The sequence below is a fragment of the Silurus meridionalis genome, chromosome 24 (assembly GCF_014805685.1).
Source record: "Silurus meridionalis isolate SWU-2019-XX chromosome 24, ASM1480568v1, whole genome shotgun sequence".
Taxonomy (NCBI): domain Eukaryota; kingdom Metazoa; phylum Chordata; class Actinopteri; order Siluriformes; family Siluridae; genus Silurus; species Silurus meridionalis.
This window is the reverse complement of record NC_060907.1, coordinates 7,272,216-7,291,294: the sequence shown is the minus strand read 5'-3', so window position 1 is coordinate 7,291,294 and position 19,079 is coordinate 7,272,216. Positions and strand designations below refer to the sequence as shown.

Here is a 19,079-nt window from a genome sequence, read left to right as displayed (position 1 = left end):
TTTCGCCTGTTTGTTTATCCGCAATCCTTGTCATCTACCTTTATCTGTTCATGCTATTGTCTAACTCATTTTTGTTTCCTTACATATTTACTATTTTTATTTCATCATCCACATTTGCATTTTATCTGCATTACATTTATTAGCACTTGCATCTGGTATCGCTTCCTGATTCCTTGTCTAAGTGTTATGTGACACGTTGACTCAGTAATAGAAAAAACACAATTTCAAGATTGAAGATACACAAACAGTTATATGCAGAATACAACTGAAATGTGAACCCGATCGGCCACTCAGAAATGTGTGCATTAAATAAAAGTATAAATAAAACTATAAATATAAAATATTAGGAAATAAAAGGAAATAAGAGAAATCCATGACTAATTTAAATGGAATTTAAATAATGGAATACTGTGGAATACATCTTCAAATAATAATAAAAAAACATCTAAAGACATTTTTAACATATCCGCCAACATGCCAGTCTTTAAATTACCCGTTTTGAAATTTCCAAATTATCCCCGGTGTGTACGTGTACGTGTGTGTGTGTGTGTGTGTGGTCCACTTGTGTGCACAGTGACGACAAAACACATAAGCGGCAGTTAAAAAAAATCCATCGAACATCTGCCGTTAAAATTACAGAGCTGTCCATCCAGATGGCGCTAAAATAATCATTGCACCCTTGAGTGTGTCGAAAAATTGTAAAAATAATAAAATCCGGATAAAAAAAATAAATAAATACAGCACCTGCATACAACATGATATCATCTGAACTGGTTAGTCATGACACAAATATTAGCATTTTTTACTGCGCCGGTCAGCATGGACGAGGTTGTGGCGAAAGTGTTCTCTGGTGAAAGGACCTAGGCATTCAGTTTGAGCTGGCCTAAAGAGACAGGAAGTCCTCGGAGATTGTGGCACCAAATTGACAAGGTCAGGTTGAGGAAACGGTGGACGTTTGCCTTAGAGCATAAAGTTAATCCAATCCATCATTGGCAATCCTGACACCAGTCACCTCCATGGACACACATATATATATACACACATATAAACCTAGGTTGGACATCTGCCACTCTTGCTGTTTCTACCGCAATAATGTAACATTCAATATACAAAACTAAAGACATTTAGAAATATGTTACAGATTCTACACAGTCAAGGCTTTTTTTTTCCACTGAAATAACAAATCACATGGTTGGAAAAAATGTTTTTCATCCCCTAAAGAAGCTCTAATTACAAATAAGCAATTATCTAACGTTCCATAGCCTGTAATGTTGACAAAAAGAAAACACTCATTGGCTTCTGCTGTCTTGATTTAGGACTTTTATCTACCAACTATAGATTTTCTTTGGAATTTCCCAATAAATTCTTAGAAATATTTGGTGCAACATGATACTGTGTGTTTTTCATTTCATTTCTATTCTTCTTTCTGTTTTCGCTGAACTGAAAACTAGTTAGAATATTTTGAATTAAGAGATAAGAGGCTTGCTCATAGTATTTAGAGGCCTGGTTGTCTGTATTAACCTGTGAATAAAGGAAGTCATAGCTGAGACTGTGAAAATGGGCATTTCCAAGCCATGAAACTCATTCAGACTAGAGTTGGACACCAAAGTAAGCGTTTTATCACTGAATTTGAAATATACTGTATATTAAATTGAAATAATCAAGAACTAGCTTGAAAGAAGTTGTACAGTAGAGTTATAGTGATATGATAAGTAAGATTTGGTGTTATAACAAGAACGAGCTACAGTGCATTCCACATTTTGTTGTATTACAACCTTATTTCAAAATATATTAAATTCATTATTTTCCTTAAAATTCTACAAACAATACCCCATAATGACAACAAGAAAGGAGTCTTTGTTCAAAATCTTTGCAAATGTATTAAAAATAACCAATGAAAAAAAAAAATTACTTGTACATAAGTATTCACAGCCTTTGCCATGACACTCAAAATTGAGCTCAGGTGCATCCTGTTTCCACTGATCATCCTTGAGATGTTTCTACAACTTGATTGGAGTCCACTTGAGGTAAATTCAGTTGATTGGATATGATTTGGAAAGGCACACACCTGTCTATATGAGGTCTCACAGTTAACAGTGTATGTCAGAGCACAAACCAAGCCATGAAGTCTAAAGGATTCTGTAGACCTCCGAGACAGGGTTGTATCGAGGCACAGATCTGGGGAAGGGAACAGAAAACATTCAGCAGCATTAAAAGTTCCAATCAGCACATTGGCCTCCATCAACTGTAAATGGAAGAAGTTTGGAACCACCAGGACTCTTTCTAGAGTGGAGCCGCCCGGCCAAACTGAGCGATCGGGGGAGAAGGGCCTTAGTCAGGGAGGTGACTGAGAACCGGACGATCACTCTGAAAGAGCTCCGTTGTTTCTCTGTGGAGAGAGAAGAACCGTCCAGAAGAACAACCATCTCTGCAGCACTTCACCAATTAGGCCTGTATGGTACAATGGCCAGACTCAAGCCACTCCTTAGTAAAAGGCACATAAAAGCCTGCCTGGAGCTGCCTAAAGTCACCTGAAGGACTCTCAGATCATGAGAAGCAAATATTGAACTCTTTGGCCTGAATGCCAAGCCTCATGTCTGTAAGAAACCAGGCACCGCTCATCACCTGTCCAATACCATCCCGACAGTAAAGCATGGTGGTGGCAGCATCATGCTGTAGGAAGAGTGGGAGAAACTGCTCAAAAATAGGTGTGCCAAGCTTGTAGCATCATACTCAAAAAGACTTGAGGCTGTAATTGGTGCCAAATCAGAGTGTTGAGCAAAGGCTGTGAATATGCGATTTTATTTTAATTATAAATTGGCAAATATTTAGAACAAATTCTTTGAAGTCATTATGGGGTATTGTTTGTAGAATTTTAAGAAAAATATTGAATTTAATTCCGACTTGGGAAAAAAAGCTGTAACATAACAAAATGTGGAAAAAAAAAGTGATGCACTGTAGAAGAATGTGATGTAGAGTTCATTTGTTTAATTTATTTGTTCAGGTAACATGCTGTCTTTACATTTCAATTTATATACACATCTACATTGATCTGTCTGATCTGTCAGTCTATTATTACCTTTTGTAATGGACAAGAAAATAGAAAATAACCAGTCAAAAAAAATAATAAGAATCTATAAGAATCTGTGAAAACATATTGCCTTTCCTGATGAGCTGCCTTCAGCTAAATCAATTACATCACTGTGTATACGCTATATGGATAAAGGTTTGTGGACAACTGACCATAAGATTGCTATGTGGTTTCTGAACATCCAATTCCACATATAGTTGCCATTTGCTGTTCTAATAACCTAATCTTATCTAATAATCTAATAGTGTGGTTGTGGAGATCTGTTTATTCATCCACAAGAGGTCCGATCCAACAAAATGAGCTCCTGTAACTCAAATTGCTGAAGAACTTAATGCTGGTAATGTTAACTGTCACTTTAACATGAACTGGCACACCACGAATTTTATATATATATATATATATATATATATATATATATATATATATATATATATATATATATTAGTTATAATTTTTATAAACCTATAAAGTACATTTGATATTTGGTCTTTGGTATTTGGTCATAATGTTCTTGCCTGGTCGGTGTTTATATGTGTGTGATTTGATGAGGGAAAAAGATTTAGATTTTTTATGTCATAGGTTGATCAGTTCTGCTATGATTCCGATTGTGATCTAATCAGATGCTGCTACCTTTTTTCCATTTACTCGCTTCATTACATGGAAAATCTTTTCATCACATATGCATACTCTGCTATAAGCACTATTTCCCATTTCCATAATCACAATCCGCCATGATATACCGGACATTCTTACCACCTTATGCTCCATAACCACTAATAACTTTATGCTACTCCTCTCATTTGCTGTCCTCCCCCTTTTGCAATCCCTCTCTTCTCCTCCTCCTCCTCTCGCTAATGTACCAGAAGGTAAAAATGGACCTTTCTTCAACTCCTTCTCTTTTGCTCTCACTCCCTCACTCCCTGCCTCCCTCCTGGCCCACTCCTGTTTAATTTAAGCAATCTCTGCAGAGACAAACCAAAGAAGGAATGACTCTGGATGGACGGAATGTGCTACTTTTGGTCACAACAGAGCCACAGCGCCCCCATCTGGCACCAAAAGTCTTTCCTTTGTTCCCGCAATGAGTGATGTTCGCAATACCTCTGGTTTTCTTATAACCAGGGGGATTTTAGGACGCTGCCTAATTGTGCATTGTCAACATTTTTTCTGCCCTCGCACTTACACCAAAACTTTTGGAGGAAAAGGTGAAGCTGGAAGACAAAAAAGAGAGAAGGCTTGGTATAAACAAACGTACGAGTGCATGCATGTGTCTAGCAATTGAAAGAACCCAAACCTAGATACACATTCTTTAAAAAAAGAAATCTAATTTACTATCTATAGGTTAAAGTTAGTGATCTAGTGGAAACCTCTAAAGTGCAGATGTGTGCATTTCACGACATTACTGTTGCACTCAAACACTTCTGGCTGGACTTCCTCAAAAATAATCATAGGCAATCTAACCACTTAGCTTTCAACCCTAAGTGCATAGGAGTATCCAGGTCATCATGATAAACCAGAAAGATGTGATCCAGGTGTCCATTAGTTCTTGGATTCTCTAAATCAGTGATGTGCTAGCATTGCCTCTGGCCATCATTTTAGTTTTTTTTTTAGTTTTTTATACCAATTCAACAGTTACGACTGAAATATGAAAATATCAAGCAGTAAAGAGGTCATGTTTTCTACAACCCTATTTCCAAAAAAGTTAGGACACTGGGTAAAATGTACAGAATGCACAGAATTGCAAATCTTATGAACCCATATTTTATTTACAATAGAACAGAAAACATATCAAATGTTTGAACTGAGAAAAATTACCATTTTAAGGAAAAAAAAATTATAAATTAGACATTGATGGCAGCAACAGGTCTCAAAAGTTGGGACAGAGGCAACAAAGGGATGGAAAAGTATTGCAACTAATTAGGTTTATTGGCAACAGGTCAGTAACATGATTGGGCATAATAACATGATATAAAAAGGGTATATTAGAGATTCAGAGTCTCTCGGAAGGTTCACCAATGTGTAAAAAGATTGTTGAACAATTTTAGAATAATGTTCCTCAATGTAAAATTGCAAAAACTTGAAATATATTATCACCTACAGTACACGAATAAATAAAATATGGGTTTATACGATAGAAATAAAATATGGGTTAATGAGATTCGCTAATAATGTCATTCTGTTTTACTTTACATTTTACAGTCAACTAAATAAAAAATTAGTTTTAGGCCACACCCATTATATATATATATATATATATATATATATATATATATATATATATATATATATATATATATATATATATATATTTGTATTACATATTTTATTTCTTTAAGCTAAAAAGAAAAAATGACTGTGATGCTCCAATAACCATCGTACAATAGAAGATATAAGATGTGTTCCTTTTTTTAATCTAAGCTCCAATCAGTTATTACAAACTGCATCCAGAAATTTAAACACTGACCAAGTATTGTTTTATTACTTCTGAAAAAATAATCGCCACATGCACAAGGACAGTTTGCCACCTCTCATGTTGAAGAACAATTACGTATATAGTTTTTACCTATCATTGCCATTCTATTCCTGTTTTCTTTCATAATAATGCCCCTGCTACACTGTAAAACATTTAATATGGTTGGAGGAACATCACAAAGAGTTAAAGATGCCGGCTCAGCCTCCAAATTCCCAAAATCTCAATCCGATCCGAGCATCTGTAGGATGTGCTGGACAAACAATTCTGATCTCCTGAGGTCCAAACCTCGAATCTTACAGGATTATACGATTTGCTGCTAACATCCTGGTGCCATATAACACAGCACATCTTCAGATGTCTTTGGGGTCACAGCTGTTTTAGTGGTTTTATTGGTTTTATTGTTAGTGCTGATTGGTGTAGGATTGATACTGAACATCTGTTTTAGTGGTTTTATTGTTAGTGCTGATTGGTGTAGGATTGATCCTGAACATCCTTGTTCTGATTTGGGGAGAGCATCAGATCCAATAAGAATATTGTTGTTGTTAGGAAAGCTCCTTCCAAAGGTATATAATGCATCATAGATGTTTGTTTATCTGGGTGCTGAGTTCATGTCCTCTAGTCCTCTGGTCTGATTTTTTGGTACAACAAAGTAGTATAATTACTCATTTGCTACACAGTAAATTACAAATATTAGGGATGTGCATCTACATAACTGAAGCCGATGCGATTTGCATGTCTATGCATTGCCAACAATACGATACATTACAGATAATTCAATTTGACACAATGTGATGCAATGCAATTTAGTACGGTACAGATTCATGGTACAGTTGTTGTTTTTTTTCTGATGCAAGTATGTCCAAATGTATCAAATGCACACTTTTAAAAATCGATGCATTACATCGTTAACTTTTATGCTAATGCAAAGTTATGAAAATTGGTGAAACTTGCCATCTATTATATATATATATATATATATATATATATATATATATATATATATATATATATATATATATATATATATAAAGACATACAGTGAAACCTCGATACTCGTGACCTCGACACTTGTGACCTCGAGTTCACGACTTTTCATTTGGAACCGGACTACGAGTAACTTTCTAAAAATCTGATAGTTTGTGAGAAGCCATGAGTGGCTCGAAAGTTCGGATTAACATTTCAAGTTTGTACTAATATATTAGATAAAAGGTTTAAATATTTTAGCTGCAACAAACTTTCTATAGCATTCATCTCGCTAAAAACATCATCCTATTGTTAAAACCGGCTTCAGTGTCAGATAAATAACACTGCCAGGTGCTGACTAGGATTTCTTTTTTTCTATCCTTTTAGGAAATTATCATGAAGAGGCAGACAGGTATATATAACCCTTGAATTGTCTGAACTAAAACTTGCCAAAATTGTTGTCCATGTGAAAGTGCTCTTAATGGAAGACAACTAAATTGTTATCCAATTTCAAATCTCCCCAAGTTACCCTTTTAATGACTTTACTAAAAGTCCTTGTGGCTGAATGAGCACAAATCTTCACAAGCACACTCCAAAGTTTTGTGGACCATCCTCTAAGAAGGGTGGAGGATATTATAACAGCAAATGGTGAATGTGGAATGGTATGTTCAAAAAGCAATAGAATCTTATTGACAAACTTTTGTCCATATAATACAGTGGAACCTCGGGTTACGAGTTTAATTGGTTCCATCACTTTACTCTTAACCTGAAAAGCTCGTATCCCGATACGCTTCTTTGTTGGCGGCATGGTGATAGGAATACGTACAGTATTTAAAGTTCAGTAATTCCACACTGTTAGAGCGACCAACGGATGTGTATGTGCTGCACGAGAGCGCAGCGAGAGCACGTGGCGATACGTAAAAAAACTAACCTGCCTGCGATTTTTCCGTGCGCAACGCTCGTATCCTAAAAAATTTCTCGTAACTAGAGGCAACATTTTTTATGAATTGCGACTCTTAACCTGAATTTTACTTATCCAGGGGCGCTCGTAACCCGAGGTTCCACTGTATATGTAAAGGGTATTTTTCAAAGGGATTTTTCTATTTTGCCAAACTCAGGTGGCTCAATGCAGGAATATTACTCCTTGAGACAGATCTAGAATGGCATTGCATCTTTATACACTATTAAATCTTCTCTGGCTTCTAAGAGTAGGTAGGTAAATAATATTTAAAACAAGCATCACCACTGGTGCCGCTGACAGAAAATTGAATCTTGTCATTTTAGATCGGCGGGTGAAGAAATTCTACACAGATAAAAATAAAAAATGACTCTTGCTAAACTCTCTTCTGTTTCATACTGTAGATTAAGCTAGGTCACTAAACTTTATGGCTGTGTGACACAAAAATATTTGACATTTCTACAGTACTTGATGGTTTTTAATATAACGTACAGCAGCTAACCATCTGCATGTGTGTGTATGAGTAATTATAAAAAATATAATAAATATATAAATTAATTCATTAACTAATTACTATACCAATGATAGCAGAAAAGTGTATTACAAAATCATTGAGTGGGATATTGATTATAAAATCACCCAACCCTACTAAGCTATTGTCAGGTTTGTTTCAATTAGCAAAAGCAAACGCATAGTCACTGTGACTTCCGATTTTCAAAAGGATGTACGTTATCAAAGCAAAGAATTAAAGCACAAATATTGAGAAATTTCAAAAAGGTTTTAAAAACTCATTTTCTTGGATGCACAGTACTACCTCTCTCCTGACGCTTCTTGCGTGCTGACAGCTCGGTATTAGCTGGCAGTATTCCAGGGAATTACAGCGTTCTTGTTTTTTAAAGCCTCTTTCTCAGCACATGGAGGAAGAAGATTCAAGACCAATCACTTGGCCCAGAAAACAAGTCTCTCAGGTTCATTATATTTAAGAGCGAATTTGAAAGCATTTTCTGTCTGTACCAGAATAACTAAATTTTTATTATTTTATTATTTTTTTCACTAAATAAATGTAAGTTAGTCCTAAATTGTACTTTTTGAGGAATTAGTTTTAATCTCTTCAAACTTCATTTGCACAACAGACACCTCGGTTATGTTGTGACTCTTAGTTTATAAGTCTGTTAAGTTTTTCAGCATGATAACATTCATAAAACTAAAGGTTTTTAAAATGGTTCTTTTATTAAGGTGTATGATTCTGAAATTACAAGAACGCTCTTTTAACTGCTAAATCTGACTATTACTCTACTATAATTGGGTAAGATGAAGGGAACAGAAGATCTTTGTTTAATACAGTAAATAATATCTTACAGCCTCATTTATATGTTAGTAATTTATGCAATAAATTCATGACCTTCAATAACAAAATTTACAATATTTATCAATAATTGACTCATTAAAATAATATAGCATGTGATCTGCTGTATCTGGCTTCCCATGATTCTCTCCTGTTTTTATTTTATAGTTTTAAACTTCCAAATGTTTATGATATATCGGGTCTTATTTGCCAATCTAAGGCTTCCACCTTTTATTTAGATCCTCTGCCCACTCACTTAGTCAAATCTTGCTTCTTTTCTTTGTCTTGTATAGGAAATGATATCACTCTTCTTTCACTTCCGGTATGGTTCCTTCATCTTTTAAGGTTGCTGTAATACCTCCAAGAATTAGCGCAATTTCCAATTTTGGAAAAGGTTTTTGCCTCTCAGGTTTATTCCCACCTAAAAAAAAAAAATAATAATAATAAATCCTCTTCGAAAAATACCGATTTGTTTTCCATCCATTGCATTGTACAGAAAAAGTTGTTAACGATCTTCTGATGGCAGCTGATTCTGGACCCTTAACTATAGCCTTTAAAACTATTTCCCATCGAGTCATTTTAGATAGACTTTGCTCTATTGGTATTACTGGTGTCCCTCTTATCTGTTTTAGATCATATCTCTCTGGACACATTTAATTTGTTCAACATAAAAATTTCAGATCATACTCCTGTTACTACTGGTGTTCCTCAAGGCTCTGTTTTGGGCCCTCTCTTGTTTATCATTTACTTACTACCTACTGGTGATATTTTTAGGAAACATGGCATTAATGTTTATTGCTCTGCAGATGACACTCAGCTCCTCCAAGCCAAATTGTACCCTTCTTTTCTCCTTTTTTTTGAACTGTTTAAAAAAGATTAAATCTTGGTTCTCGCACAATTTTTTAAAGATGAATTGTGACAAAACAGACGTTCTTCTGGTTGGCACCAAGTCAAATTTCGAATAGAGTACAAGATTCTGCTTCTCACTTTCAAAGGTCTTCATAATCTTGCACCCTCGTACCTCTCTGACCTTCTTCATACCAACTCTCCAACGCTTACTCTCAAATCTTCCTCATCTGTTTCCCTCACTGTACCCTCTGTCTGTTTAGTCACTATGGGGTTTAGGGCATTCAGCTGGGCTGCTTCTCATCACTGGAATTCTCTTTCACAATCAATATCAGAAAGTAAATGTCTGACCACTTTTAAATCATGCCTCAAAACTCATCTGTTCAGATTAACCTTTTCTGAATACTTTTAACAGTTAAATAGCTGTTTGTTTTTGTTTGATTTTATAATTTCACTCTACTGTATGGTGTTCTTGAGTGTTTTGAAAGGAGACTTTAAATAAAATGTATTATAATAATAATACAAATTATGATTATGAATATTATGATTATTATTGTAAAATTACAGATGTAGTAGTTATAATGTCAGGTTATTTGACCACCATACCACCAGAAGGCAACCTCCTCTGAATTCTAGTCCCTTTTCATTTGTTACAGGAATTTCCTGTTTGAAGATGATATAAAGCAGGTGGATACTTGGCCTGGCATTAAGCCATTATTGTGGTTTGTGTGAGATTTTTATATAAAGTTTAAGATTTATAGGCTTATGGGTGTTAAGGTTTTAAAATTGTTAACTTATTTTATTGTGTGCATTACAGCATTGTTTACTTGTACAGAATCAAGGAGTAGTTTTATTTTTGGTGAATGTTATTCACTAGAAGTTGGTGTAAGTTATTAAGTTCTAGCTATGTCAAATCTGTTCCTTATGGTGCAGCTAAACTACTAAAGTTCAACTGATGCACTTCACTGCTGTTTTTTATTTATTTTTTTTTTTTTTTATTTTTATTTTTTTTATGTCAGCCAGTACACAACATAATTTTAACATCGGTCTTGATTATAAGAATTATATCCAGATATGAAAGTTGTAAAAATTACATACAATAAAATCACCAAAAGGGATTAGCATTTAAATTAGCATTTAAAAGAACAAACTGAATTTATTAGGCTTATGTCCATTTCCAGCAGCATGATAAAATCTTATTCCACTCCCTTTCTTAAAAATGTCTCCAGTAAAAGTACTTTTTTTTTTTTTTTATGCTTAGGGAAAGTATCAATATATCAAAAAATAAAATAAAATAGTGCTCTATAAGAGCTTTTTGTAAATAATGAATGCAGTTCAGTGTTCCATTTTCCTGCACATCAGACCTTCTTGTAAAGAGAGAGTTTTCTAGAGTTACAGAACACTTACTCCACAGACTAACTGTGGGGTTATGCTTGTGCTCTTGCTACAGCTTTTGATGTAACACTTTTTTTAAGTAGTAAGAAACTGCTTATATATATATATACAGTGAGGAAAATAAGTATTTGAACACCGTGCTATTTTGCAAGTTCTCCCACTTAGAAATCATGGAGGGGTCTGAAATTGTCATCGTAGGTGCATGTCCACTGTGAGAGACATAATCTAAAAAAAAATCCAGAAATCACAATATATGATTTTTAAACAATTTATTTGTATGATACAGCTGCAAATAAGTATTTGAACACCTGTCTAATGATCCTAAGGAAGGTGAGAAATCAGCCCAGAACTACACGGGAGGAGCTGGTCAATGACCTGAAAAGAGCTGGGACCACTGTTTTCAAGGTTACTGTTGGTAATACACTAAAACGTCATGGTTTGAAATCATGCATGGCACGGAAGGTTCCCCTGCTTAAACCAGCCTAAATCTCCAGGCACCTCTTAAGTTTGCCAATGACCATTTGGATGATCGAGAGGAGTCATGGGAGAAAGTCATTTGGTCAGATGAGACCAAAATAGAACTTTTGGGTCATAATTCCACTAAACGTGTTTGGAGGAAGAAGAATGATGAGTACCATCCCAAGAACACCATCCCTACTGTGAAGCATGGGGGTGGTAGCATCATGCTTTGGGGGGGGGTTCTGCACATGGGACAGGGTGACTGCACTGTTTTAAGGAGAGGATGACCGGGGCCATGTATTGCGAGATTTTGGGGAACAACCTCCTTCCCTAAGTTAGAGCATTTGAGATGGGTCGAGGCTGGGTCTTCCAACATGACAATGAACCGAAGCACACAGCCAGGATAACCAAGGAGTAGCTCTGTAAGAAGCATATCAAGGTTCTGGCATGGCTCCTTTTTGTGTGCAGAACATAGTTAAGATCTGAGTTCCCTCAGGAATGAAAGTGGCGGACCGCAAGTTTGTTTAGTCTCTGCCTTGCACTTTGAGTGCTTTTTTATTATTATTATTATTATTATTAAACTTGAAAACATACACAACAATGCCAGGGGTATAGAAAATAGTGTCACTGTGGCTACTCACTACATTCTGGAAAATAAGATTTGTTTTGTGCAGGCATGAAAATGCTAAAGATTCTATAGCAATATAATACGCTATGGATTCTTTAGTGTTTTCTGTCCAGCTTTATGAATTTTTCTTAAAAGGAGAAAATGCTGACAATTCTGCAGTGGGAGTGAATGAATGCAGGATGGAAGGAAGGAAGACACTTGTTAAAGAATGCTGAAATAAGTAGAACAGTTAAGTAGATCATATCTACAAATTTAAATATTAAATTTAAAACACACACACTTATATACGTATCTGTATTACACATGTCCTATTCATCATGTTTATGTTTTTGTCTGCTTGACAGGACCATAAAAATGTATGTATCTTGTATTAGAGCAGTTAAAATTGAATTACATTGAGTACAATTTTCTCATACTGACCACTGGATGTTCAACATGGCACCCCATGGTGAAGACTCTCTAACGATCTGAGAATTAGAATTGTTGATCTCCACAAAGATGCCGAGGCTATAAGAAGATCTGTAACAAACTGAGTAACAGTACAGTGGTCAGGGTGAAACAAAGGTTTTCCAAGACAGTTTCCACTTGAACAGACCTCACAAGGGTCCATCAAAGAAGTGGACTTGCTTAAAAGTCCACTTGCTTAAAAAAGCTTGCTTAAAAAACAGACGCATGAGTGCTGCAGCATTGCTTTAGAGGTTGCAGAAGCAGAAGGTCAACTTGTCAGTGCTCAGACCATACGTTGCACACTACAACGTCAGTTTTCAGTGTACTGTGACATTCTGAAGTAGAACATGATGCCCTCCCTTCAGAAACTGTGCCGTATGGCAGTTTTCCAACATAATAACAAACCCAAACACACCGCCAAGGTGACAACTGCCTTGCTGAGGAACCTGAAGGTGAAGGTGATGGAGTGGCCAAGTATGTCTCCAGACCTGAACCCTATTGAGCACCTGTGGGACTCCTCAAGCGGAAGATGGAGAAGCTCCATGTGTCTAACATTTAGCCACCCCCTGATGTCATTATGGAGGAGTGAAAGAGGATCCCAGCAACAACCTGTGCAGCTCTGGTGAATTCCATACCCAGGATGATTTAGGCAGTGCTGGATAACAATGGTGTTCACACAGAATATTGACACTTTGGACACAGTTTTGACATGTTCACTTAGGGTGTTCTCACTTTTGTTGCCAGTTATTTAGACAATAATGGCTGTATTTTTACTTATTTTCAGAGGACAGTAAATCCGTACTACTGTACATGCTGCACATTGACTTCAAGTTTCTTTTCTATAGTATTGTCCCTTAAGAACAACATGATGATGCCCCCGTGCACTGATGTATTATTTACATGGTTTGGAGTTGAAGATCTTAGATGGTCTGCTGTAGAGCTCTGACCTCAACCCTACTAAACTCTACAGAGATCTGTCTATCTATCTGTCTATCTATTTTATATATACAGGTAGTCCACGACTTATGATGGAGATGAGTTCCGATGACCCAATCATAGCTTGAAAATATTGTTATAAGTTGAGACATGGTCCAGCTTACCCAGAAGTTTCAAACAATTGTGCTCAGTATGGGGTAGTATGTTTGCCTGCTGCACAAAACAATAAATATTTGTAAAATTTCGCCGTATCGCCATCGTCAGATCAAAAAATTGTAAGCCAAACCATCGCAACTCTGGGACAATGTGTGTGTGCATATATATTGTATATAGATATATAGAGAAATTGTGTGTTTGCGTGTGTGTACTTAAAAATTTATCAGAACGCAATCCAGATGCATGAAACTACCAAATGTTGCCAAATGGGTCAAGCTTGCACGTGATGTTTTTGCCAATTCCCATTAGTCCCTGCACTTCAATTAGAGTGATCTCACATCAGCAGTCGTGCCTATATTATCTGGCTACATCTTCCAAATATCCCCAGCAGGGACAATAAAGGTGTCATTGCCACTGGCCTCGAGCAGATGAGCTCATTTTTAAAATGAAGACATTGATTTTGAGAAGGACTTTGAGTTCAAATGGAACAAACCAGCCAGTTTTCGATTTTGTAATGTCCGTTAAGACTGAATAAACTATCCCAATGACAAAAATCTCAGCTTTTAATACTCCTGGGAAGGTGTATAAGCCCTGTAATTTCTTCAACAAACTGTGTAATAAAATTTGATCTACAAATTAAACAAACACTCAGTACAGCAGCTTTGTGTTGGATAACGTGTTGGATGTTATTTCTGTCAAAGACCACATTATGCCTGAAACCTATGGTTCTGTCAGTGTATCAACAGGTTTTATTCAATTGGTCTCGAACTCAACAGATCTGTTACAGTAAAGACAGTCGATGCGGGTCGATGGCTTGTGGTCAGAGTAATTTGTTGCAGTGCACAGTGTAAATCCAGTAAAAGGAGGTCTGGTCCAGTGGGAGAATTGCAGTTGGCCAACTCTCCAGGAAACGAGTGGAGAGCTTTTGCTGATGGCAGTAATAAATGTTTCAGTGATGCACTCTTTATAACCTCGAACAAGGGAAAAGGCTATAAATGCTGGTCGACTATCAGAGCATGTAGCTTTATACCCAAGATGGCAACTAGAAGTATTTCACATTGTAAGATCTAAAGATGCATCGATACTGATGCTGGTATTGGTCTGGTAATGCTACTTATATCAATAAAATATATTAACTTCTGTGTAGAATTTAGGGCTCAGAGATTATGAAGGAAGACTGTTTTTTTGCCTTAAACTTATATTTGTTTAGTCTACACTGTTTTTGCATTTTTCTATATCTAAATAAATTAATACACTAAACAGACTGTCCAGGGCTTACAGCTTTCACTGTTTTAGGTTGACAGTTAATAAAAAAAAAAAAAAAAAAATATATATATATATATATATATATATATATATATATATATATATATATATATATATATACACCGAACATTTAATTTAATTATATATATAAAACAGCGGCCGCCCACCACCTTGTCGCCAGTTCACCACTGTTCCTTACTTGAAGCACTTTTGATAGATACTGACCACCACCAGTAACATCCCACAAGAGCTGCAGTTTTGGAGATGCTCTGACCCAGTCGCGTAGACGTCACAATTTGGTCCTTGACAAACTCGCTCAAATCCTTACATTTGCTCATTTTTCCTGCTTCTAACATCACCTTTAAGGACAGAATGTTCACTTGCTGCCTAATATACCCCACCCACTAACAGGTGCCTTGATGAAGATATAATCAGTGTTCTTCATTTCACCTGTCATAATGTTATAATGTCATAATGTTATGCTTAGCTGGTGTGTGTGTGTGTGTGTGTGTGTGTGTGTGTGTGTGTGTGTGTGTGTAATAGATACAGATTATAGAGGTTATTTTCTGATGCAGGAAAACTGCACTGTCAATCACAGTGATATTAACCAATCACAGCTCTCTGAGTTCATGTATGCAAAAGAGGGCAGATCCTGTGGGTCTGTTCCATTGCCTTGTGATCCAGCAGGAACAGCAGTCAGAAAAGATGGTTGGCTGACTTCCCATGAAAAGTATGACCTGACTAAGAGCTAAACCTGACAAGTAGGTGGAAAATTGCAGAAAGTGGCTAAATCAGGAGAACTCAATAGTACCGAACCCCAAATGTATGCCCACCCCCCACCAGCAAATCAATATTTGAAATAAACAATGTCTTATATGTTAGTCATCTATGTTCGCTTCTTTTCCACTCCTAAAATAAGACCCTCTCAGTGTGAGTTTTTCCTCAAATGGTGGTTAAACCTTTTGTATGCTGTTCTCCGACACTCAAACTTCATTTACTCATTATCACAAAGAAACACACAATGAAAAACGTGTGAATCTAAGGACCCCATGAAACAATTTTTCTTCCTCTCCCTTTGTTATCTCACCCCCTACAGGTACAGGAAACAGCTTTTTAATAGCTTTTTTTTTTTTACTTTAAAGGTGAAAATTTGCTCATAGATGTCTGTCTGAAAAGGAGTGAGCCCATGCTGTTGAGTTTTGAGGCAAAATTAAAGCGATATCAGCTTGGATTTCTGTATAATACACAACATTAAATGGAAAGATTAAATGGTTTAAAGTCATTATCAGTCATTACAGAGGTTCGTACTCGCTTTTTAATATTTTAATAAATCCCTCATGGAGTGGAACTGAGATGTCCTTGTTTCAGCCTTGAAAGTGAAATTAGCATGCGGCAGACATTTCTGTCTCTTTTTTGAGTTTTTTCCTCCCTACTAATAAATCCAGAACATTCTACGTATCTTTTGCTGGGGATGTTAATGTTAAGTCCATCAGCTCACATTGCTTCAGCACAGATGCTTAATTAGTGCAATTGGCCCATAGTTTGAAAAATCGGAAAAAGCACATAAAATGATGGTGCATAAATGTACCTTTTCAGCTTTACTTAATTCAATTTATCTTGGAAAAACAGTTTTTTCCATATTCTAAAGAAAACATGTATTACTCATGTGTTTTAAGATGTCTTACTATTTAATCATTTCTCTCTAAGGACAAATACAGTCCGGTGCAAAAGTTTGCACCCTCTAAAGATTCTAAATGGTGGAAAGAATCACCACGATACATGACGTGCATGATAGGTTTAATAGATGAACCTGGATAGAGCTAGTTTTCAGATTTCTTTGAATTTAACAGTTCATTTCAAATGATTTAATTAAATTTCATATGAATGGGATTACAGTAACCTATGCATCCTTATGGCTGACATTTGTAACTTTGCAAACACGTTATCTCTTGACATGAGAATTGTGGCCCATTTTATATTATTGTGATGCATGATGAAGCAAATATATAAATATAGAAATAGATTCTCCTGGGTTCCTAAATTGAAAAAAGAAAAAAACTTGCTCTATTTTATTAATTAAATAAAAGGAAAAGCAACAAAATAGAACGTCATGAAGAAATCTTGTTAATCAAAAATATATATTATATACTGTATATATATATATAATACTTTACTCAACAGCTATTTGTCAGTACGTTTTTTTTTTTTTATTTACTAAACAACATGTAGTCTTTATTGATTTCAAACATACCAAAACAAACTTATCCTGAGTTCTTAACGTGAAGCGAAGCCAGGACCATGGACGCACAGGGAAACAGAAGTGGTTGGAAGTCCAGGTGATCTACGGTAGCAATGTGCAGATCTGACAGTGAGTGAGCGGGAATCAGGGCCTTATAAAGGGGATAGGTAAATGGGGAACAGGTGTCGGTGATTAGAGCAGGGCGAGGCTGAGTGAGAGTGTGATCCTTGGAGGGAGGCGTGGCTGGTGGTTCTCTGACACAAAGATACAATCAGCCTCTGTTGAAAGAAATTATAGCACACTTTTCCTTTTTCTTCTTAAATAAACAAAGACAAAATAAACAGGTAAAAAAGTACCTCAAAAAAGTTTGTGTTTCGGGAAGAGCTAGGTCTTCACCTGTCACGTGGCTCGGCTGTTCGGACATCTAGGGTTCATTCCACCACCTCAAACCCAGAACAGAAAAGAATCTTGATGTATACTTACCTCTTAACCCTGAGAGAAGGTGAGACCAGTCAAGCAGTGCTAGAAGATCTGAGACAGCATGGTGCAGTGCGAGGAGTCATCAGAGCTTTGAGATAAGAGGGCGCTGGCCTATTTTTGGCTTTGTAGGTAAGCATCAATGTATTGAATCTGATGAGTACAGCCACCGGAAGCCAGTGAAGGGAGTAACAGTGGTTGAACACAGCTAGTGCAGCTGTGTTTTGGATCATTTGCAGTGGAAGAATTCCGTTCAGATATGCAAAGAAGGAATTTCACTGTGCTGTAAAATACAATTATAAAGCACCTTTCTTGTTCTTTTGTTTTTCTTATTAATTCTATGTACTGTATTGTCCATGTAACCACCTGTTTCTTTCCATGTTCTCTATTAAAGATGAAGCGAGACACTGCAAGATTTTTATGCTTTATATAGACTTGTTGATGTGTAGCTGCAAAGATGGTAAGTAAAATCCTGCTCAATTTAGGTAGTTTTAAAGGTAGAGGATGGAAATCAGTAGATAATAATTATTGTATATTCAAAAAGGGAGGCTCAAACTTGTAAACTGATGCTAATGTTTTTTTTTTAACTTAAATAATAAAAATTTACCCATGACTCAATCCAGCAAATAATTCATCTCTGTCTTAAGGATGGGCAAATCCGTTTGACGCTGATATGCGGTTCATTTCTTTCAGCTTCCGGAAAGTTCTCGCACCTCATCTCAGCCAGGCTGATGCTTTAGCCTCACGGCCCAGAGAATTACGGAGCAGGAGACCCCGGTATTAAGCTGATAAAGCCGGGAGGAACGCTTTTCCCAACAGGTTCTGGAGCTTATCTAGGAGGCCAGTGTGGAGCAGCAACCCACACTTCTATGCTCTGAGGAGCAAGTTTTCCACATTTTCTACAGCGCTAGTGTACGGAGGCGGAATCAGTGAATTAAATATTCGGTCTGAAAATATTTTAAACTGATAAATAAAATGACATTGATGCAAAAAGATACTTGAGTCTACTTGAGATAAAAAAAAATGTGTTTGTTGTCACAAAAATAAACAATAAAAACCTTTTGCTCACAGATTTTCAAAATTTTATTGAAGAAAGGTACATGTACCGATGTACAGCTGCTACATACAGAATATGGACAAATGTTTGCAGACACTGGACTATATGATTTGTATGTGCTTTTTTTATATCCCATTCTACAGTAAGTCCTCATTTGCAGTTATAATATAATTTTCTCACTCTTCTGGGAAGATGTTCCACTAGATTTTGGAGTGTGCTTGTGGAGATTTGTGCTCATTCAGCCACTTGGTGTTAGAAAAGTCTGGTGTAGGATGATGTAGGGGGAAAAGTCCTGCATTGTTGTACTGTGAAAATAGATTGAGGCTGTAATTAGTTACTAGGTATA

General features: G+C 36.2%; 2 long non-coding RNA genes across 2 annotated transcripts; one reads left to right on the top strand and one right to left on the bottom strand.

Annotated features, from left to right (window-relative positions):
- Positions 1-16,740: 16,740 nt before the first annotated feature.
- LOC124378208 lies at positions 16,741-17,321 on the bottom strand. Its single transcript, XR_006924178.1, has 2 exons — positions 17,212-17,321; positions 16,741-16,996 (listed from the first exon to the last, which is right to left on the bottom strand). It is a non-coding gene; the product is annotated as an uncharacterized LOC124378208 (long non-coding RNA).
- A 103-nt stretch (positions 17,322-17,424) lies between these two features.
- Positions 17,425-18,746, top strand: LOC124378207. The gene is made up of 3 exons (XR_006924177.1): positions 17,425-17,808; positions 18,071-18,136; positions 18,370-18,746. It is a non-coding gene; the product is annotated as an uncharacterized LOC124378207 (long non-coding RNA).
- The last annotated feature ends 333 nt before the right edge of the window (positions 18,747-19,079 follow it).